Source organism: Aythya ferina (assembly GCF_964211825.1).
Source record: "Aythya ferina genome assembly, chromosome: 13".
NCBI lineage: Eukaryota > Metazoa > Chordata > Aves > Anseriformes > Anatidae > Aythya > Aythya ferina.
In genome coordinates, this window is record NC_140311.1 from 1,084,702 (window position 1) to 1,107,521 (window position 22,820).

At 52.7% G+C, this 22,820-nt stretch overlaps 2 long non-coding RNA genes across 2 annotated transcripts; one reads left to right on the forward strand and one right to left on the reverse strand.

The window, feature by feature from the left end:
• Positions 1-3,575: 3,575 nt before the first annotated feature.
• Positions 3,576-18,490, reverse strand: LOC311443708. The gene is made up of 3 exons (XR_014697435.1): positions 18,340-18,490; positions 5,839-6,001; positions 3,576-5,717 (listed from the first exon to the last, which is right to left on the reverse strand). It is a non-coding gene; the product is annotated as an uncharacterized lncRNA (long non-coding RNA).
• A 773-nt stretch (positions 18,491-19,263) lies between these two features.
• On the forward strand, positions 19,264-22,565 carry LOC311443786. Its single transcript, XR_014697497.1, has 2 exons — positions 19,264-20,753; positions 21,598-22,565. It is a non-coding gene; the product is annotated as an uncharacterized lncRNA (long non-coding RNA).
• The last annotated feature ends 255 nt before the right edge of the window (positions 22,566-22,820 follow it).

A 22,820-nucleotide genomic window follows, 5' to 3' on the forward strand; every position in this document is an offset into this window, starting at 1 on the left:
CCCTGCATGGCTGCAATAACCCTCTGCTTCAGCCCACCGAGCTCACATCCAGCTAATCAGCTCCCAGAAAACCAGGCCATACATGAACATCCCCCTTTTAGATTCCAAAGAGGATTTTTCTTTCATTTGGAGGCCAGCAAAGGCACCACGTAACCCCAATGCCTCGGCTGCGTGCGTGCCCGCGTCGAGCAGCCGGCGGTGCCTGCAGCCCCCCAAGCCCACCCGCGGTGCCCGTCTCGCACCCCGGCTCTCCCACCCTGCCTCCTGCCCAGATGGCTCAGAGCAGGCCGTTGTCAAATCACCGCGCTCCGGAGCTGCTCAATATATCATGTGCCTTATGCTTTCCTTGAACGGATCGTTGACCCCACTTCTCCTCATCGTCTTTGATTATCCGAGGACATCCCATTCGCTGCCTCATGCATAGCTCCCCGGAGGATTCCAGTCCCTTCCCCGTAGAAAACCAAAGCAAATGTCCTCTCATTTTTTGGAAGGCTGGCTGTGTCCCTCTGATGAATCACCCCTCCCTCTGCATCCACGTTCCACTGAAGGGCAGGGAGTGGAGGAATGGCTGTGGGTTTAGTCAACTGTACATTGAGGAAAACAGGAAAAAAAATCTACTTGACTCAAGCATTAGTTAGCAAATCAGATTACTCTCCACTTCATCTATATTATTTAGGCTTAATTGTATTACTGGGGCTGTAATACAGTGAAAATACAATTATTGGCAGAGAGATTGCAAGAATGGCATCTTTAGGAAGGCAGGAAGAAAGGGCACGTGGCTGCTATTGATGAAGAAGGGGCTGAGACCTACCCTGTGCTGAGACAAAGATTCCCCTCCTTCGGGGATTCCAGCTCATATCCTAAATTAGGTTGGAGCTGACGTGAGCTGAAGGCTTTCCCCCAGTTGCCAGATTGCATCGGCTATCACTGAGCTGCCGTGTGGCTACTGGTGACCGGGACTCTGCAGAGGACCAGGGCGGGACGGAGTTTGCCTTGCCTGATGGAGGGAGGCCCTATCGAACACCTTGGCTGCAGTGCCAATAAACATCCCACTCCATTACGGCCTGCCAAGGACCACGAAACACGCCGATCACTCTTCCATGTACAGTTATTGAGCGCGCCATTGATTTTGCCATCCCAAGCACCATCGCACAAACCTTCCCGCTGCGCAGTCATTACCGCAGGACCCAGCTTCAGTACTTACTGCTGCTCGGGAGGCAGAACGCCGGGGGCTGTTTTCCCCTCTTGCCCGCACCTAGGGACCAGTAAATCCCACCCCGTCTTCACAAAAAAAAAGCCTTCTTCCTAGGAGAAACACTGGTTTCCAGTGGAAAGGGGCTTGGCCCTTGGACCTGCCCAAGCCAATGCTTGTGCCAGCACCTGCGAGACTGTCACAGTCAGGGGAGAATTTCCTCCTCGGAAGTTTAAAGACAAGTAAGACTCAGAATAATTAAAATCCCTTCTGCAATGCCATTAAATATAAATACAAATGGTGTTAATATCTCTGGTTACTACGAGAGCATTCCCAAGCACCCTCTAATTGTCTAATTAAATCACTAAGGGCTTAGGTTAGTGACAAGGTAATCCTTAATGGTGCCTTGCTTGTACATTTATATAAGGTACAGTACAAGATTGTTGTTTATCTAATTAATCCCCAAGGTCAGATTCAGAGCTGGTGTGCAAGGTAATGTAATTTAGGTCCCTTGTATTTTGTCAGGCTTGCTCAGACCTACTTACACCCAATTGCTGCTCAGAAGGAGATGAAGCGACGCAGCTCGTGTGCCGCGGAGCAGGAAGGCAGCCCCAGAGCACGCACACGGAGCTGTCACCTCCTCTGCTGTGCTCTTGGCCAGACCCTCCATTTCTCTTGCATTTTGTTGTCCTTGCACTGAGGTGGTGTAAGGAGAAGGGGGAGCAGCACACCCTGCAGTTTGGGAATCACATCCCAAGCCAAAGGAGGGGATGAGGAACAGCAGACTCTAAGGAACCTGCATCCCCCTGCCTTGCTGTGTGGGCAGGATGTGCCACACTGGATTGCTCCTGTGCATGGAGAGGGGCAGATGGAGAACCTCTCTCCTGCCAGGCAGATAATTACAGGAGCAGATATTTTCTTCCAGAACGAGCTGCAGAGGCTGAACCCACTCCCTGCCCACCTCCCCTCCCATGGCAGGGCCAGCTTTGAAGCGTACCAGCTCCTGTTGCTCATGCTCCAAACACCCCCTCTTGCCAGATGAAGGGAGTCTCTAATGCCACTCATCACAAGTGCCAATGGAAAAAGAAAAAAAAAAAAAAAAAGGAAAAAAAAAGGCAACTTTTATTTCCCTCTCTTTGAAATCGCAAACCCCTCCCTCCCTGCTTCTAATGTTGGATCAGACAACGCTGATGGCTTTGGATAGTAACCGCTCGGTCTGAATTCCTGGGCAGGCTGTCAAGTTGTCACAGACCGTACATGTGCAGAGAGTGGATGGTGCTCCATTGTCCACAAATCAGGAACAGATGTGAACATCCTGACAGCCACGGGCTCCCGCGGCAGCCTGCCTTGGAGGAAATAAAAGAGCAGCCGAACTCCCAGAGATGCGGCGACTGCTTCCCCCCTTCCCGCCCCATTTCTCACAATGAAATATGCAAAATGTTAAGAACAATGGGCACGTTATGAATAAAGATGTGCAGCTGGGCAAATAATAACCCCTTCCCCATCGATGCCAGCCTTGACCCCCAAATCGTCCCCAAACCGTGCTGGCAGCGCTGCTGGAAAATCCATCCCCGCAGAAGGAAGGGATGGATTCCTTCCCCTTCCCCTCACAGCCCGGGGAGGCCTGGGAGCCCCCTGAGGACAAGGGCAGCATTCCCAGCACATGCATACAGCACCAAATTCAGCACAGTCCCGATCCTGACAATGCTGGGAGCTGCTACAATAAACAAGCACGGCACGAAGCTGATGGCCTCGCTCAGGAGAAGCCGCTTATGGCCCCCAAAGGTCTCCCATGAGGAGACCTTTCTGACCACCAGCTCCAGGGCTGGCCTCACCCGAGTCAGAGTCACAACTTGGCCCGCTATGAATGCGGCTCAGCCGGTGCTCTCAGAGCTGTGGTGCCAGGGCTGCGTCTTCATTTCCACGGTCAGGGTGTATAATTCCCCTCTTACATTCCTGGGCTTTCTGCTTTCTTTTCATTTGCACCGTTGTAAATTAGTATTCGCTCCACTGGAATCTGTGGCAATGTAAACACTCTGTTTGCAAGAAGAGGGCTGGCCTTTTTAAAAACTTCAACTGGTATCTTTTACCGGGACGCATAAAGCAGAGAGCAGATTTCCGCTTATATTTGTTGCATTTCAAACAGAAGCAAATGTTTATAGCCGGGCTGTAAACCACGATAATGTGGGACAGATACTTTACAGAAGCTGCACTTGTAGACAAAGGAAAAGGAGAACCCGTGGGTTAACTTGAAAGTTTGGCTTGCCTCTGCAACGCTTCTCCCGCCTTAGACGCATTTACCAAGCATCAGTCACATCCTACACATTTATAAAATTACACACGCACTGAAGTCATGCACCGACAAAAATACACATACACTGAGTCACACTCCTGTGAAATTTAATTTGTGTCCGGTCCCACATTTATGCAATTTCACACACTCGCGAATGGATATCCTGGCAGCTCAAAAGCCACCGGCACGGCCCCTCAGCACCCTGGAGCAGGAGCCTGCACACCGTGCGCTTACGGCACGGAGCCGTGAGCCTCAACACCGACATCGGGCAGGCAATGTGATAGCAAGTGGACAACAAGGCGAGATATCAGTCATCCCATGCAGCAGGGGAACTGCATTCCTGGGAGACAGATGTGATTCTCCAGGAGCTCATCGGAGAGCCAGAAAGCACCAGGGCCCTCGCACGCCTACGAGACTTGGGCCAGCACATCCCCGAGTCCGGCTGTCTCTTCGAGACGCTCCCTGACAAACAGTTTCGGTGACCCAGGAATATTATCTTAGCAAATCAAAAACGTAAACATTTGGGTTCAGGACTGTGCTGAATGGATTTGAAAATGAGTTATGGTAGGAACCCGGCGAGGAGTCTGAGTTTGGTTTGGCAGTTGCCTCCTTTGCCTGGAACCTGCTTTTCAAGATTAAATACGATACTCTGCAATACATCCAAAATGTCAATTACTCCAAGTCTCTCAGGTTTGCAATTACAGAATGCAAGTCATGTTCAGCATTTTATGAAACTGCTTTTTTTGGCATGGACCATCTTTCTCTTATTGTAAAAAATAACTTTCAAATCAAAGCATTAAATCAAGGCAAATACACTAGAAAAGGACGCTGGGCTGTAAACCCTTATAACGCCGTAACTGGAAGGGGGCTGAGCGAGACGATTCCTGTGCAGGGAAGGAGAGCGCCGAGTGGTAAATCAGGGTGAAAGAATGTGAAACCGTCTTTGCTGAGGAACGCCTAATCCCCCCATCACAGAGCTAAATCCCACAGTCACCCTGTTAGACGCCCCCATGGGACAGGGGAAGCAAGCCTCCAGAAAACACCTCTCCCACCCCCCTGCGATCCAAAAAGTACTGTCATGTCTCGCATTTTATCCTGCTGCAGAAGCAGCTGCAGGCAATTTCTTTCAGGCTTTTCCAAGCTTTAGGTCTTTGCTGCCAGAGGCTCTCTGCCCCCTTTCTTCCTCCACATCTGTAGGGCGAGTGCAGTGGATTTGGGAACGCCGCCCGACCTCGGTCTCACAGCACGGGGGAGGACTCTGGCTTGGAAGTGGCTGCAACACCAGAGTGCTCCACATCCCTCCGAAGGTCAGGCTCTGCTTTGCCTGGACACTGCCTGCACTGCAAAGGAAAGGTGAAGCTCCTGGCAAAGCAGTGATTACAGGGGAGTGTATTTGTCTCTGAACCAGCGAGTCTGGCTGACAAGGAATCACCTTCCTTCCGCTGTGAGTTCAGCTGCATCTTCCCAGCCTTTCAAGTCCCGTCAGATCCTCCGAGGTCAGAGGAAACCCTCAGCACTGGATCTTTAAAGACACTTTAATTCATGTCACAGCCGAATGCAAGAGCCAGCAGACCTGGTAGGACCTGTGCTTCGGGAGGCAGCTCGGCCAGGTGACAGCCTCGCCTGCGCTTAATGAGTGTGGGTGCTGACACCCACCCGCCTCGCAGCAGCCCGACCGGATTCCTGGCCGGGCAGGAGATCTGTCCCACTGGTTTCGGTCCCGTTGACATTCCCATCACAGCTGATGGCGCCCAGCTAAGCCGGGGCGGCTCCACACGGGGCTGGGTGCAGCCGTCCCAGCCTCGGGATAAGCACATTTTCATCTGAGCGCATATTTTTTTTCCAATGAGGAGCTTTGGCAGCGGATAGCCGGGAGCTGTGAGCTCACCGTGCTGATGGTTCCAGGTCATCTGGCTGCTGAAAGCCCTCAGCAGCATCGCTGTCCCCACACACCAGCCTCGCATGAAACACGGCGGTGCTGCTGTGCCGGGCAGCCAGGCACCACCAGCCCCCAGCTCCCAGAGCTGCCACCTCGGTGCTTTTCCACAGCACAGAAATCCTTTACTGCAGGGGAGGGAAAGAAGCACGCATCTGGCAGAGGCGCAAGGCAGGAACCAGAAGCTGAGTGAGGACTGGAGCTGGCCAAGGAGTCTTAAAAATCCCTGCGTTGGACTCGAGAGCGCCATTCCTCTGGACCCTGCTGCGGGCTTGGGCCCCTTTTGGATGTTGTTCCTGGAGATGCAGGTGCACAGCGTTAAGAGATCATTTCCTGTTTGCGCTGCAGCTTCAGGGGATGGATTTACCACTGGGTTCGGCCTGCCCTCCTTTACTCTCCATCCCTTTTTGTGCTCACCTCCGCCTCTGTTCCCCACGAGCACCTAAGAGCCAGGCAGATCTGCTGCGCAGCTGGAGATGTCCTATTCTGCAGGGAAAACCCAGCTGCTCTCCCAAAAGGCACGCTTCCCATCGGGGGAGACAAACAGCTCCTCGGCAGGGCCTGTGCAATAGATAAGGACCTGAGCGAATATTAGAAAATGTGAAAGAGCAAGCTGAAGGAGGGAGATACAAGCTGAAAGTCAGGCAGTAGTTCTCCCTCTGCTGAAAAGGGTTTTAATTGCCAATCACAAAAGGTGATCTGTAAAACCAGCCTGAAGTGGGGAGTTCATTTGAAACACATGCAGGGACTGCTTAAGTTGCCAATGGAAGTGCAATTAAGCACAGGAGCTGGGGAACGGGACCTGCTGGAGCCAATACAGATGGCCCCACATTACCAGCACACAGAATAAAAAGCTCCCTAATTGCATGGGTTGATGGGAAGGGGGAGACTTGCCTCCCCTCCCCAGATCAACTCAAATCTTCCAAAGGGAAAAAAAAAAAAAAAAAAAAAAAAAAGCCACTCTGAAACTTTGGTTACAAAGTGAACAGTTTGACCCAAAAATTAACTAATTTTTTTCTGCCTTTAGCAGCCTGTTTCTGTGTGTTTCACCTGCTGTACATGTATAAAAGGGGCAAGAATTTGTTACTCCAAAAGAAAGATTTGAGAAAGAAAAAAATGGGTTTGTCTGTGTCAGATGGACAAAGGCAGTACAGTCACACCCTCAGATCTCTCCTTCCCTCTACACCCCTTGGCTCATCTCCTTCCTCATGGGCAGTTCTCCTGCTGGGCCCATTTTCTTCTCAGATTAGCCAGACTTTTGAAATGTTTGGGACTGGTCACTCACCTGCAATAATGCCTCTGCATTGCAAAAGCAATGAAGGTTAATATCTGATTAAGGAAAAATGAGTAGTACAATAAAAACAGATAGTATCTGTCATTTAGATCACACTTTAATTTAGGGCAAAGGTGAAGAACTACGTTAACAAGGAATGCCATATGAAAAGGTATTTCTTACAGCAAGAGAGCTCTTTGTGTGTGCCAAAGGAGGAAGGAGTCACCCCGAGGTCCCATTCCTCAGTGTGAAAACCTGAGTGATGTGAAACCACAGAGCATCCCCTGGGATTTCAGAGATGCTGGCCTCTGTTGGAACAGCATTGCAGTCCTGGAAAAATCATTGACCGCAGCTGCCCCCTGCAAACAGGATGCTCTGCTGGGGTCCCTGCCTCGCTGCGCTCTGAGCGAGACACCTTGCAGGAGCAGGCCCTGCTGATGGGAAGTGCAAGGCAGGGAGGAGGTTCTCCAATTACCTTCTGGAAACTTTATATTCTTGTGAGCTCAGTCTTCCTTTATCAGCAGAGATTCAGGTCTTAACAGCAAAGTGAGTTATGCTTAGAGGAAACTGAAACCCTTGGTAAAAAACAATGTTATCTCAGTGAAGAACAGCCCTCCAGCAGGGCACGCACCAGCAAACCCCAGTATTTGCAAGCACCTGACACCGGGGATATTTCCCCTGTGCTGCTCTCTCCTTCCCTCAGCCAGGAAATGAGTGCTGGACGTGGCAGGCTGGCAGCCCTGGGACAAGCCCGTCCCGAGGTCATTTCCAAAGGACCATTTGCTCCTTGGACTCTGGGGTGTCCCTGGCCCAGTAGCACCATGCAGTGACACTTTTCAGCTGCATTTCCCTCTGACAGATGAGGGATGCCCAGCGTGGGAGGGCCTGGCAGGCTCCACAGCCCATCTCCCCACGCTGGTGGATGACAAGGTCGAACCAGCAAGCCTGCCTGCTTCACACCTTCAGGGAATGATGCTGTCAGCACTCACCAGCCCTGGCCATGAGAAAACAGGGGCAGCCTTTGTGGGCCAGCACAGCCCCACGGCAAGGACCAGGCATCATTAACCACCTCATGGATGCTCGTCTTAATTTGTGCTGAAACACTGAAAACTGGTGGTCTTCAGACACAGGTCCTCCAGTCCCCCAGTCCAGGGCAGCACCTCGTCAGCCCACAGTCACTGGGAGATGCTGGCAGAACTTCTTTCCTTCAGTAGATGTTCCTACGGTGCATTTAGACTATTAAACCAGAAATCAATTCCCATTTGATGTTGCATCCCCAGAAAGGCTGCTCTGACAATCTCCGACCACGGCGGGCTCAGACAGGGAGGCGAGCCGGGCTCGCTGCCCCGCGTCCTTCCACCAGCGTCGCTGCCATTAGCTGTTGAACGCGGTCCAACTGCGCTCTGAGAGACGCCGAGAGCCTGTCAGTCGCAGCATGTGCTCTTTCTCATTCACTCCCCAAGAGAGATAGCTGTGGATGGAGTGGAAAGCTTCCCGAGTAAGGCTTTGGGTTTGTTTTCTGTATACAAGTTGCTGTGTGTTTATACTGGGCTGGAGAGGGTGTATTAAAACCGGGGCTATTGCATGCTCTTTAAGCATGTAATTACTAGAAAAGATATTGATACACTGAGAAGAGTTTAAGGGGAGGCTATAATGATCCAGAGGCTGGAGGAATCCAGACAGAAGTATTTTAAGTGCAGCATCTGCCTACTTCAAGCAAGCAGCAACCAAGGGGAGAGATGACAACATCCTGCAAATAGCTAAAGTGCATAAACACTGCAGGGAAAAAGGCTCCTGGTACAAGCTGCTGAGAGCCAGGGATCATGTTAATGAAGAGCTTCGGCTGAATATTGTTAAGCTTCCCGAAGTGAAGGTGTGTTGAGATGGCAGATCCTCAGGGAAAGCCCTGAGAGGGCTGCAGAAACAGCATAAGGAGAGGGCATCAGGTGAGAACATGCCAGTGCAGCAAAGGAGGGTGCCCCATCTCTGAGAATTCAATAACTCCATGGTCATCCCCACCCCTCAGGGCCAGACTGTCCATGAAGGTCTTGCATGTGGCATGGCAGAACAAAATTAACCCTTGAAATGAACCTTTGCTTCTGGCTGGGCCTTTAACATCCATCTCCTCCACAGCTTCTAAGGAAGAGCCAGGTCCCAGCTTTAATTAGCTGCTAAGAGCTTGCTTGCTCTCTGCACTCCAACTACCCCTGTTCACAGAACTCATAGAAGCCTAATTATCTTCAACTCTTTTAGCCCGTTAAAGGTTTTGTTCCAGATCTGCCACCGACTCATGTGGTGTCAGCAGGCCTGTTTTCTCCTGGCCTTTTCTCCCTGGAAATCAGGGCAGGAAAGGTGCCTGTCCCACAGGGAGCCAGAGGTAATGAGCACTGCAGGTGTCTGAAGGTGGCCACCTCACCTTCGGAACCTTCTTTTTTTGCTGACTTTCATTTTCAGCCCCAAATCATCTTAATAAAGTACAAGTTCTGTTTGAAGAACAATGGAAGGGAAGATTTTGCATGCTTAAATTAAAGAATTTTATCACTTCCAAGAGGCAATCAATGGAAAACTGCAGCGCAATCACATGCAGAGGCACACCAACCACCACCCCCAGCTGCTCGCCCTCCCAGCCCTGCTGCCGGAGCCCTCCGCTGGGCAATCGTTTTGCTTTGTAATCCTACTTGAATGCTTTAAACACCATTAAGTGCAGACACCAATACTGATACAGCACTGCTGATTGCTCCAAGGAGGGATCCATGGCTATTTAGGACCCTATTAAGTAAATACAGTGAAAGCAGGCAGTCATAACCAGGTAATAAAAAAAGCATCAAATTATTTTTATAGTTAGAGCTACCAGAAAGTTCCTGTTCATCCCAGTACAAGTATCATTCCCCGATGGTAAAAAGATTGTTTGGAGAGGAGGGACAGCTGCTGTCTTTCACACTGTTAATTATGAAGATGGGCTAAGAATTAATCAGGTAAGGGGAGGGATTAAAAAAAAATCAGAATAAGGAACTACTGAATTTGTCCTTTAAAATAAGTTAACCACATATTGAAACTTGTCAGAGACCCAACATATACATCCCCACATACATCCTCAGCTTCCAAAAATGTTAATCTACAGCTCATTTTCTAACGCCATGGAAGTATATAGGGTGCATTACGTTGAAATTCAGGTGGACACCCAGGAAGGGAGAGGTGCAGGGCAGAAGGCTGGTGCCCACTCACCACCTGCCCTGCGGAGCGGTGGGAGGCGATGCCTGCAGATCCCTGCAGATCCCCTCCGCCCTCGTGCACCGAGCGCAGGAGCTGCCAGCTGCAGTGTGAAAACTGCTCTTCCCCAGCCAGAGTGCCAGGAAGCCAAGCAAAATCTCAATCATCAGAAGCGAAGAATCAAAACCCATCTAGCTGGCAGCCGAGCTTCGGAGCTGCTGGTCTCGGAGATGGGATTGATAAGATCCCTGGGAGGCGCTGCAAGATGGGAAGTCTGCGTGCCAAACACAGCCAATTAATGTCAGCCCTTTTCCATGCCAACCAATTAAGCTGTGTATACTTGTCACCAGCAATTGAGAAGGGGGTGGAGGGCAGAGAGGACACGATTCCAGAGGAGCCTTGAAGATATAAAACCTGCTTAATTTATGGAGGGGAGGGTGAGGGCGTAGACACCCCGCACTAATCCAAATGGGACCTGATTAATGTCTTCGCTAATTTAGGAGCTGCTTGGCTCTCGTGACCTGGTGAGGCTTCATTTAACAGAAACCAGGCTGGCATGGGAAGCAAAGAGCAGCTTAACAATGTAAGAAGCAACAGATGGGGTCTCCAGCCGCCTTGCCAAGCACCAAAACTGTTTTCTGAATGCTTTCTCTTAAACCTCCAAAAGGGAGAGAGGAACACAGAGCGATAATCACAACCATAAAAACGTGTGGCTTGCCCACTAAGTGGGCAGCCAAGGGCTCTCTTGGCCGGGGAAGCAAAGCTGTGGCAGCAGGAGCTGGTGCTGAGCCCTGCTCCCCACCTCTCCAAGAACAGTGGACAGCAGCAGGGGCACAGAAGAAAGGCAGCTTCTGACCCAGTAAAAGCCGTGGGCTGCTGTGAAGCAGAGGAGGGTGAAGCCCCCAGGAAGCTCACAGCACGGCCGGGATGTCAGAGGGGTGCTCTTGGCCAGGAGGTGCCTTCCTGGCACATATGAGCCAAGCTGCTGTCCTGGAAAACAGGCAGCCTCCCTCCTGACATAACCAGTGCTTCAAGCTGCAAGGAGCTATTTTGGAACGCCTTGCAGCAGAGAAAGTCACTGGTTTGGAGGTGTCCCCAGCAAGCCCTCTTCTCGAGGAGAGCCATCTCCAGCCGCCTCCCCAGCCACACGTCCTTGGCTCTGTTAATTGCGTGGAAAGGAGCCTTCAGGCACAGGTTAGCAGTGGGCAACCACCAGCATGTGGTGGCAAGTTACCTGGCTGACTGTGAGAGAGATTGAAAGATTAAAGCCGTGGAAAAAATGCACGGAAGCAGGGAAGTCAAACAGAGCACCCAGTTCAAGCCTCAGACAATCCATTTATCAGACCGGGGAGCAGAGGCACCAATAAAGTGCGGAACAAAGCAAGCCTGCCCGCGTCTGGAGCTTTTTAATAAAGAAACAGTAAAAAACAAATAACAGAGCAGCCCCACTAGCTCCTGCCAAGGGGTTTCAGGAATTGCACCTGGCAGAGGAGAACGGCTCAGACACAGTTGTATCTCCTCGAAGCCAACGCTGTGAGGAGCGAAAGGTGTCGTTCTTGTACACGCCATATGCCAGCATGTAGATGCTAAAAAAATACTGATGCAGGGGTTTTGTTTGGTTTAGAATTTCTTATTCTTTCCACCCAGGAAATAATATCCATTTCCACAGATCCTGGTTGTGCTTTGTCCCTGGAATACTTAGTCTGCAGGCAAACAAATATAAGGAATGACCACTGACCTCCTCCTCCCTTTTTGTTTGCATTTAAGAAGGCATGTACATTAGAAACAGAAGATATTTATTGCAATTTCTTGCAAAGCCTTCATAAAACACCACATAGCCTGAGGAGCACAATAACAAAAGCAGTGTTCAAAGTCAAGTCAGATAGTCTCGCCTCTATTTGAACAGGGTTTTTTCACCTTTTCATACAAATGCTCCAGGATAGACAGAACAATGCCTGACATTTCCGAAGCCTGCATCAGGTCCATTTAAAAGCCTGGCGCGCACAAAGCACGTTGTTGATCCCCCAGTCTAAGCCAAGTATGAAGACAAAAAATAAAGAAAGTTTTCCTTCTCTTCCCCCTGGATACAATAGGCACCAGAAGGCCAGGCTTTCTCCTGAGCTTTCTGATGCAGCAGGCACTGTGACCCTGCCGCAGCTGTGCTCACCTCCGCCAGCATCCAGCCAGATTTCGGGGGCATTTCTGGGACTGAGCTGCAGCCACACTGCTGCTCAGCACGGCCACAGACCTGCTGAAACCCAGAGGGCAGCATCCTGCCTCCAGCACCCCTCTCCTCCTGAGGCCAAACACGCCTTTTGGCTCGCTGGAGTCCATCCCTGGTATTTACCTCTTCCCTCCACAAATGCCAGTCCTTTGGCCAGCCGTGCCCTGCCACAGCTCGAGCTGCTGCGTTTCAAAGGCTTGGAAAAAATGACAAGCAGCAGCTGCCTCTGCTGGATATGCTAAAAGCAGGGAGTGCCATTACCTAATCCTAAATGAGATGTGTTTTACAGCAACAGCTAAAGTACGTGGCTGCCTGATACACTCCCTTGAAAAGGGCTTCGTCTCAGCTGGCTCGATGGGAGATAAGGTGGTTGTGGAAAAACAGGGGAGTGTCAGCAAGGAATGAGCTACCCCTTCCTGCTCCGCTTTTAATTGATGAGGAGCAGCTCCTGGCAGAGATGCCCTCCCTGGGAGCTGCAGACCTAAGATTTACACGGTCTCACCAGCGCGCACAAACGCAGACATACCTGGCAAGCAATTTACAGCAGGGAACAGGCAGAGCGCACCAACAAGCCCCACAAATGAATTTCTGTTCTGTAAGTGTTGCCTGTTCCATCATGAGTGGCTTATTAAAGAAGTCCATGGTGTTGCTCTCCGCACGTAAAGGAGTTTATTGCAAGTGATTTATTAAACTGCTCTAACTTGTCAGCAGCCACTTGAAACATCCACTTTCTTTTCTTCCTTCACGTTTGCTAATGTCTTTATAAATAGCTGAATAAATAAATCTCCAACACTTGTGTCTGACTGTCACATATCCAAAACTCAATCGATATCAGCCCAGATTAGGAATGAGGTTAGACTGAGCCCTCCCCAGTTATAACCAGCCCCATCTGTTGAGGTAAATGGATGGTAGCACACTTCCAAAAGATGTATTTTGTGCCTTCCCGCAGAAGAGCTGGGCTTGACAGTACCTAATTCTTCCCATTTCTGGCCTGGCCAGTGGGTGCTGGCTCCCTGGGTGAGATGAATGGCACTGCTGCAGGACTCCTCTCCCGCATCCTGCAGCAGAGATGCTCATGGGCAGACCCTGCTGGCTTTATAATCGACGGAGCTAATAGAGTTCAGATGCTTTCAGCTCAGTTCCCACTAGACAAATCTCTTTCCAGGACAGGACTCCTTCCTATCATTAGTTTTACCAGTCTCAGCTCATCAGCCTTAATTTATTTGCTGCAGAATCACTGTTATTTTAATGGTTTGCTCCGAGTTGAAATTCTGCCCGTTCCCTCCTAAAGTTTTTCCCTGTTTTGAAAGAGCCCAAGTGCTGCTTCTGATGGTCGCAGCCCGCAGAGCCCCCCCATGCCACTCCAGAAGTGCCTCTACAGCACACAGAAGCCAGGCTAGGGGTGGGTTTCCCCCCTGCCCAGGGAAATGCCCGAACAAAGCACATCACCACCATGCATTTGCCGTTCCCAGCTCAGGTACCGCAGGCAGAGGAGGCACCAGAGCTGCTGCAGCCTCCACAGCCCAGCAAGACACGGCTCTCCATCCATCCTCCTGTCCGGGTAATTTAGCTCGGAGCTGCAAACCATATGCTCTGGATGCGCCTCTCTCCTCTTGCTCTGGCTGTTGCCGCTGAAGTCCAGGGAGATTCTCTGGAAGAAGCCACTTTTAATTTGTAATCTGATTAAGCCATTAGAGGCGAATAGAGCAGTAACTAACACAAATTGCCAATCGTTTCCATCAGCAAATCCCCCCAATTAATCCTGAGATTAACCCTGATTACACGCAGTAATGGTGATCAATGCACCCTAATGGGGTAAATCCGCCCACTCCACTTTCTTCCACATCCCAGAACGATCAATTTTAAATCAGCATGATTTATCTGGCAGGATCCGAGTGAGGCAGGGAGTGGAGATGGGGCACCGCCTGCATCTCCAGAAACAATCAGAGGAACGCTACCTCATTAAGCTAACTGCCTCCCTTGGGGAAAAGAAAGCCAAACTCAGAAAAAAGAGCTGGATAGAGAGAAACAAAGTGCAGGGGAACGCGAGACATTTCATCCGCCTGCCTACTGCACGCCTGCCCGTTTGAATCCTCCCGGCACCAAAAAGCTCCTGCGAGGTGATGAGACCAAATGGCTCAGAGCAAGGCTGCACTTCTCAGGGATTCCTCTGTCAAAGCGAGGAAGTCGGGCTGCAGAAGAGCTGAAAAGGAAAAAGCCTTCCCACTTTGTGATCCAAGCCTCTGTTCTTCCCTTTGCTGCCGAAATCAGAAGTTACCCAGGACCATCCATTCCCGAGGATCTCCAAGCACTTCGCGAGCTTCAGAGCCTGGCTTAGTTCTCACTTACTTCTGTGTTATTTATAGAGCAGCTGATATCCAAATTCTTGCTTCAATGGGGATTTTGCCTTTGTACGGACTAAGAAAGGACTAAGTCAGAAGCTCAGGATTTGACCTTTGGTATACAGAAATCAATTCATCCTGCACTGAAATGCAGCCATCTCCAGGGTGAAATGCAGCAGCAGTTTAACAGTGCATGGCAATAAAGCAGGTTGATTTATACAGCCTTCTCCTCCAGCACTACTTCCCCTACTTTGGCAAAGTAGAAGAGGAGCAAAGAAAAACTGCTGGGAGATGTGCTAGGCTCCGTGCATCTCGCTGCAGCCTGTGGGGCAGCAGAAGCTCCAGTGGCTCAGGGCAGTGCTGCACCCAAAGGCTGGGGCCTGGGCAGAAGTCACATCAGCAATGGCTCGTGTGGTCCCCAGCAGCATGTTTGGCAGGTTTTGTGATGCTGGAGGGAGCACCTCAAGGATTACCAGTTCCTCCTGCTTTAACCCAAGCTCTATATATTCCAGATATATTCCAGGTGGACCCTTCCCAATATATCCCCAGCAGCTTGCCCTGTGCTGAGACAGTTTTCTTCCACCAGCACCATTAACACAAAGTGGTATGAGCCCTGGGTTCACACCCTGCCTCCCTCCCCAGCAGGATGATGGGGCACCATGTCCCCACAGGAATGGGAATCCTTTCCCGTCCTTCATCTGCGGAGGGACACCAGAGGCACTGCAGAGCTTCCACACCCACTGCTCAGCCCTTCCCTTTAGGATTTAGGGCAGTGCTATGGGAGCTGCACTACATGTACCCCTAAAGCTGTCATCTCTAGATCCAGCCATGTGAAAATGGAAAAGTCTCCATAGGGGGCTTTTCCATCCCATTGCACCTAGGTCCCAAGGAGTTGGAGCTATCAGAAATCCAGTCCCTGTGCAGGTGTCACAGCACATCTTGACCCACGTAACTGTGAGGAGGGGGTACGCAGCCCCTGTGGCTCCATGCCCATTGCAGGACCCACACTTTGCTGCACAGACCCAGCTTCTCCTTCCCCCAGGAGTGAAAACCAGTCCCCTCCTGTCCAAAACACAGCAGGGGATCCTGTGCCAGGACTGGAGCTCAGGGAAAGCAGCCGTTCTGTGTAGCAGTTCCCCTGCCCACACCGCCTGCTCCAGGAATGCTGTCAGAGAGGAGAAAAACGCACAGCAAGAGGCTGCCTAAGTATCAATCAGCCTTACAGTCCCCCAGGGAGGAAAGGTTTAGTTCCCCTGCAGAAGCAGCGGTCAATAAACACGGCACGTGCTTTATCGCCTGTCAAGGCTGCCCTCTCCCATCAGCAGAGCTGACACCAGCCCAAGGCAGGAGCCCGAGCCACGCTGAGCCCGGCCACCTCCTCCCAGCCCCTGCCTCCTGCAGGGCCACAGAGGATGGCAGAGATGTGCTGTCCTGCACGCTGCAATGGAAAACAGGGCTGACACAGCAAGAGGACGTCCTGGGATAAGGAGCATCTCACAACCCAGGCACAGCTTTAGGTGGCTGTGCTCCTGCTGAGCTGCTCGTGGGGCAGGCGACGCTCACAGCAAGTACCAAAACTGGGGAGAGCCTGAGGGAAGCACTCTGGCAACCCTAAGGCTGCGAGAAAGCAGGCCAGGGCCGTTCCTCCAGAGCCCTGCCTTTGCAGCCAGCAGGCTGGGTTTGCACCTTTGCACGCACAGCCCCAGGTGAGCACTGTACAAAGCACACCAATGCTGTCAGTGTTTCCAGCCAGCACCACAACATCATCTGCCATCGTTTGGGACGTGGATCAGGCCCCAGACACACATCGGCACATCCTGCAGGTGATGTTTTTTTCCACTGCTGGCTACGAGGGGTTTCAAAGCACTTTGTTTCAGGATGAGGTGCGGGGCCCCAGTGCCTCAGCTGCCCCCTCTCCCCCCAACTCCCGCAGCCTCTCGCAGAGGGGCTTTTTCCCTCTCCTTTGATGTTCAGATGAATCAAGCCTCGGCCGTGAGAAGCCCCACGGATTTATGAACTCCTCCTCTATGATGTCTTTCCAATAGCATCCCCCAGCAGAGCATTTGCTCTCCCTTCCTCCCTCCTTGTGCCGAGCCAAGCATTCCTTTCTCCTCCTCCGTCCCCTCTCCACCGGCCCAGGAGCCGCACGGCTCGGCCAGAGCCCAGGGAGCTCTGCTCTGCAAAGTGGGCCACCGTCAGCTCATTTTCCTGATTACAGCAGGTTTGATGCCTCCTTGCTGTCAGCCCCACAGAAGGTAATGCAGGCTCGCTTGACAGCCAGAGATGAAATACTGCAATTCAATCTACTCCCCCCCAAATCATGCCAGGTCTGCAATTCTATAGAAGTTGCCACAGACTTGAAAAGAGAGGGACAAATAACTGTGATGGAAACCATTCACTGGAGACTTCTAGGGGAAATTATACACCCGCAAGGGGAAAAAGGATCATTAGGAGGTGACAGGAGAAAGCATTTGCATTGCAAGTCAAACCAGCTGGAGGCTCGGAGGGAAGCATTGTGGTCACTGCCCTCCCCAGTCCAATTCAATCAACTCCAACAATTGGGAAAGCCTGGAAGACAGCCCCGCTAGCTATTTGACCCAGATCCCCCAAACATAGAAGTCAACCTTTACCTATAAACAGAAGTGAAGTGTTGCAAAGGTCCCACAAAGTTCACCTCCTGCATTAAACCCAAGCACAAAAAAATCTGCGCCTGTCTCCTTTTTAGCAGTCACCTCCACCTCGACAGCTTCTGAGAGCCATAACTGCATGGGGAGATTGCTTTGCTTGGCAAACAAACGGAGATTAAAGTGAGTTCACCAGGAACATCTCTATTTAGTTTCTGGGCTGAGCATGCTGATAATGTGATGGCACATTTAACTTTCGCTGCTTGAAACAAGGCACAAGGAGATGGAGGAGACGTAAAAATCAAGGAGAGTTTATCCCCGGCATGAGCATCACACCAAAAACCCTGTCCCCAGACGCAGCCAGGCCCATGCAAACATACACAGGTGGGTTCCTGAGCCACTAAGGCAGGGAGAGGGGCTGAGCCCACCTCCAGCACACACACAGCAGATCCAGAGGGGTGGAACAACCCCCTGGGACAGAAAGGCTTCACACCCCACCCCTCATTTCTCTGCCAGAGCATTAGCACAGCTCTCCAAAACCCCAGAGAGGAGGTTCGAGGAAGGGGAGTGATGAAAGAGGGGCTGAGAGGGGCTGCCTTCCAGCCAGCTGGAGCAAGGGCTCCTCACCATCCCCCGGGGATGCACGGGCCTCTCGCTGCCTCCACACGCAGGATGTGCAGAGAATCCTGCCCTGACATTTGCACACAGGCTCGAGCCAGGAGCACTGGATTTGCAGCTCTGCCTTGGCTACAAGCACAGCGTGGAGGTTCACAAGGAGGCCTCCAGCACGTCCTCAGATGGCTGGCACAGCATTAGCAGTCTCGGCACAGCCTGGCAGAGGCAGCTCTCCCCGGTGGGCAGAGCAGGCGGGGAAGGAGGTGATATACTCAAGTGACATTTGCGCCCGGGCGCGACGGCGTGTCACTCAGCGCAGCCAGACCACGCAGCATCTCTGGGGCACCAAAATTACACAGCCAAGTAAAGCCTACAAAATCCATCTGCCCTTTTCAATATTTGGAGATAATTAACTCCTCCAAGCTGAGATATTACAAAAGAAAGCTGTTAGTGAATCTGTTCAGCCACAGGTCTGGCTGGATATGGAGCCTGCAGGCACCTGGGACACTAAAAGGGCAAGGAGGACATTTCATATTGCCATGCATTCCTGGCTCCCTCATAGAGAGCCCACAGGGGGACACACATAACACAATAGCCCTGAAGAAAAAGACCAAGAGCAGACTGACTTACTGGGAGAGAAACGTCATTGCCACCCCTCCGCTGGTACCATCTGAACCACACTCATCTCCAGATGGCTCTGGCCCCAACAACCCACCTGCAGCTGACCAGCATCCAAACCAGGCCATGGTCCCCTCCCTGCAGTATTTATATGTCCTGCAGCTGGCCCAGCCCTGCCACCAGCAAATCCCAGTCAGACCAGTTGATTGCAGCTGCTGGAGGGGGGGCAGTTAACACTTTCCCTCCATCATCACCCCGGAGCTATACACCCACCGTGGGGTGATGCCAGGGAAAGAGAAGGCAAGGGCAGCTCTGCTGTCCTGCCTGCTGTAGGCTTTCCCAATTGTTGGTGGGAGAAGCTCCGTGGCACAGGGTGCCTGCAGGTGTTTGGGAGCCTGGCACTGCTCTAGGTGGGCACCCGGAGCTGCAGGCTGCCCGTATATCCGAGCAGATGTGCAGGCTTAGCTTTGAATTAAAAAGCAGGCCAGCGGCCAGCAGACATGGCAGGAGGGGAAGCACATGCCCAGAGCGACTGGAGAGACACCAACTGAGCAAGCAAGGGAAAGAGATGTGCAGAGCCCTGGGTGAAACCGAGAGCCTCCCGGACAGACAATTCAGCGGGCATCTCCTCCTGTGAGCCATTATACTGCTTTTGACAGACTTTTCTCACCCTGCAGCACGAGGGATGTGAATCATTCACAGGTACCACGTTTTGGCTGCCTGGAGAGCTAACACGCTTTACTAGCTCCCCAGGCCCCCGGTTTCCCAGCCCTGAGTGCTGCATGTGCTGCTCGTAAAACCTCGGCAAAGCCTGGGGAGAGGACGAGCAGGATGCGTGCTGCTGCTCACCTCCCCACCCCGCACCTCTGCCTCTGGCCCTGGGAAAGCACACCATAAGGCCATTAAGAAAGAACCTGACGAACTCAGGATGAGGTCCTCAAGCAGCTGGCAAGGTTTTCAGACGCTCTGCTGATTGCTGGAGTGGTACAAAGGCTGCCAGTCCCCAGAGCAGGGCAGATGCTTCCCGCAGCAGCAACCCCGTGCAGAGCCGCCGCTTCCCGTCCCCATCCCCGGCCGCTGCTGCCTCCGCGGGTCATGGGGGCAGTAAATATTTGCACAGGGCTGGACAAGGAGAAAGCAAACAGGGTTCTTTTATTTATGGGGCTTGGCAGCCCGCTCCCCGGGCAGCTCCACGGCGTTTCCGTCCTCACCAGCCCCTGCACACCCCGGCTGCTCCACGGGAGAGGCGAAGGAGTGAGAGATGTGAGGCCAAATCGGGGAGGACAGGGAGGAAGCGTGTGTGACAGAGAAAGGGAGAGTGTCAGAGCCGGGATTTGCAGAAGCAAGTAAAGTGGTGTTGCACGGGTGTTTTTGAAGCTGTGTTTATTTTACCTGCAGGCTGGAAGGAGGGAAGATGGATGCATCTGCTGCTCCGGCTCCCTCCCGCTCCCAGGGCCCCTCTTGTGCAGCCAGGCCCACTGTGCTGGGTCCCCAGCAGGATTAAACACTTTTTCCGTGCATTTTCCTCCTGCAGGGGGTGGTTGCTGACTCCGAGGGTCTTCCAAGAGGAACAGGAGCTTGGACCCTACCTGCACAGATGTGTGTGCCGGGACACGAACACGCGTGCACATGTGTGTGCATGTAGGTGACCCTTGCACAGGACAGGGCTCATTCCCCTCCCCGGGGCGTCCCCCTGAGATGCTCCCCAGCCTCCAGCACATGCTCCAGAGACACAAGCCATGGAAATACCTTCAGAGCAGCTGGGTGTCCCAGGAGAGCCTCATCTGCTTCATATCATCCACCCAGAGACTGATGGCAGGAGGCAGAGGGGAAGGAGCTCGGGGTTCACTGACCCCTCTTCGTGCTGAGTGTCTGGGTTTAGGAAGGATTCAGACTTATTACAAACCTCCGGAGTTGTTGATTTCTTGGATTTCTGTCATGTCATGAGGAGCTTTCTCCGGGCTGGAAAGGGCAAGGACATGTATCTCATTCCATAAACTCCTCTGAGATGAAGGTAAGCCCATGAGGCCAAGGGTTAAAAAGACCCAGACCAGGCTGGAACTAATAACGTGGAGGAATACGTGAACAACAGCATCCTGGTGGCTCTTCGGGAGAGGTCAAGATGGTTTGCTGGTGATGGACAACGTTTGTGCCCGGCGTGAGGGGCTGTGCCGAGACGAGCCTCATCCCTAAATTTGCTAATAGCTCGGAGGGATAATCTGTCCTGGCCTGTCAAGCCTGGCGCTGCCCATCAGTTCCTTCAGCGTGGCTGACAAAGTGCTTTATTTATGCACCATGACCAACACGGGGACTGGTCAGTCCATCGCTCACTCCAGCAGCACAAGCAGGAGTTCCTTCTGACAGAGGGATTGATGGCCTCCAGCTGGAGGTCTCCGCAAGCTGCAGGATTGATCTCCCTCTCCCAGGTAAACCACAGTGCTTCTCTTTCAGGCGGTCGTTTCTCCAGCCAGCAAATGCACAGTAGCAGGACTGGGGGAGATCACAGCAAGCAGGGGCTGTGCTCCAGAGGTGGAAAGGGGGAACCAAAGCAGAGCCCCCCTGCTGCACCCACGGAGCAGCCCACTCTCTTCTGAACCTTCCTGCCTGCTGCCCCCCAGGTCCTGCTCCCAGCAGGGGCTGTGCTGTGCTTGGGTGTCTGTAGGAGGACAAGGCTGGCGTTCCTCAGGGCTAGGGGAGGCAACATCCCTGGAACAGCAGGAGCAGGCCAGGGTGTGACCAGTTTTTGGGCCAGAACCGGTTGATTTTCAGAATCTCCAAACCGGCAGCCCTGGCTGGGTCTGACTCTCTGCCTTTCTCCTTCTGCCATAATTCATCCTGCAGCAAAGTGAGGCTAAACGGTTACCATATGGGTTCGATAGCACGCTGCACCTGTTTTCCCCCGTAGATAACCACATGTGGTACAGCGTGATGGAGAGCCCGGGCTGTGCACACACGTCAGTCCCAAGGCAAGCCTTGTCGTGCCGCGGGGTGCTGCTGCCTGCAGCGGGGGCTGCTGGAGCTGCTCCTCTCCCTCGTGCATCTGCTGGGCTGGGTTTGGGGCCCCAGGGAGCAAGCCCTAAGCCATGAAGCAGTCCCCAGCTCCAGACACCTGGATTCTGCCCAAAATTGTCACCGGTGATGCTGCAGCCTGAGCCCCCGAGCCAAACAGTGAGGGGAGGGCGCAGAGAGCAAAGCGCCCCGTCTCCATCAGGGGAAGAGGGAAGGAGGTCGGGGGCGTGTTCCTCTTGCTATCCATACGTTTTCTTTCAGGGAATGTAAATTTCCACGAGGAAACAAACTGCCGATGACCTACAGAAGCCATCTGACTGCAGCCCCGGGAATCTCTGGGACGAGTTTACAGAGCTCCACGTAAACAGGGCAGAGGAGGCGCAGGCCTGTGGCAGAGGCGTTGCAGCTCACACGTAGGCATGTTTGCAGATGCCACTGTTCAGAGCACATCCCTGTGGCACGGAGGGGCTGCTGGCCATGGGAAGAGCGGCGCTGCCCACCTCGCTGGTGGCTGCGTGCAGGCAGAGCCTCCCTAACCCTGCCGTGCCTGGCAAGGAGCTCACCCTTTGGCTGACTTTTTGCAGTCAGAGGTCGTTCTGTTTTAAAGGTCTTGCAGAAATAATGAGCCAAACTGATTTGCTTAATGCTGAAGGCAAGCCAGCACGTATCAGCTCCGACAGAGCTGACAGAGATGGAGCACCCGGCCGGGCAGAGCGCGGCAGCACCGGGGCGCTGGCCCCAGCACCGGCAGCCCTCGGGGTGTGGTGGGGGGCTGTCAGCAGCACCCCCTCCCCAGGACCACCTGCAGTGCCTGCCATCCCCCACTGATGGGTGATAACTGGGCTCAGAGCAGCTGGTGACATCCTGCAGGTCCATGGCTGGGTTTGGAAATACTCTTTGTATCCTTGGTCAGTCCTCGCTCCCTAACCAGTGCCGTGCCTTAGGCACCTTCCCTGCTCCCCAATCACTTCCCCACAGCGCCCTGCAGCCGATGCAGCACCCAAACCTTGGTGGGGGGGCTGCACACCAGCCCCAGCTCCAGGAGGGGCTGCGGGGCCAGCCACAGCCCAGGCATCTGCCCTTCATGGGGAGCACAGAGGTGGCTTCTCGCGCTCTGCAGCCTGAGGAGAAGCTCCGGGTATCTCCTCTAACCCGTTTCCACTTTTTCCCTCCCCAACTGCTAAAATATTTATGTCAAAAGTAGACATTAAAATTTAAGGAAAGCTAAATAGAATTTAAACTTGTGTATTTTGAGAGGAAATGAGTCCCGTAAGGTGATCGTGCTGCTATGCACAGATGATTGATGTCGGTTTATTTATCTGCTACCGCTAAATGCTTGCAAAGGAGACAAGAAAGGGATACAGCCCAGCTCTGCGGGGCGGGGGCAGCTCCTGCCACTGTGGCAGTGCTGAGCTGGGAAGCGCCGAGCAGCTGTGCCGGGCCAGCCTGGGCAGCACAGCCCCAAATCCAGCTTTGGGCTTGCA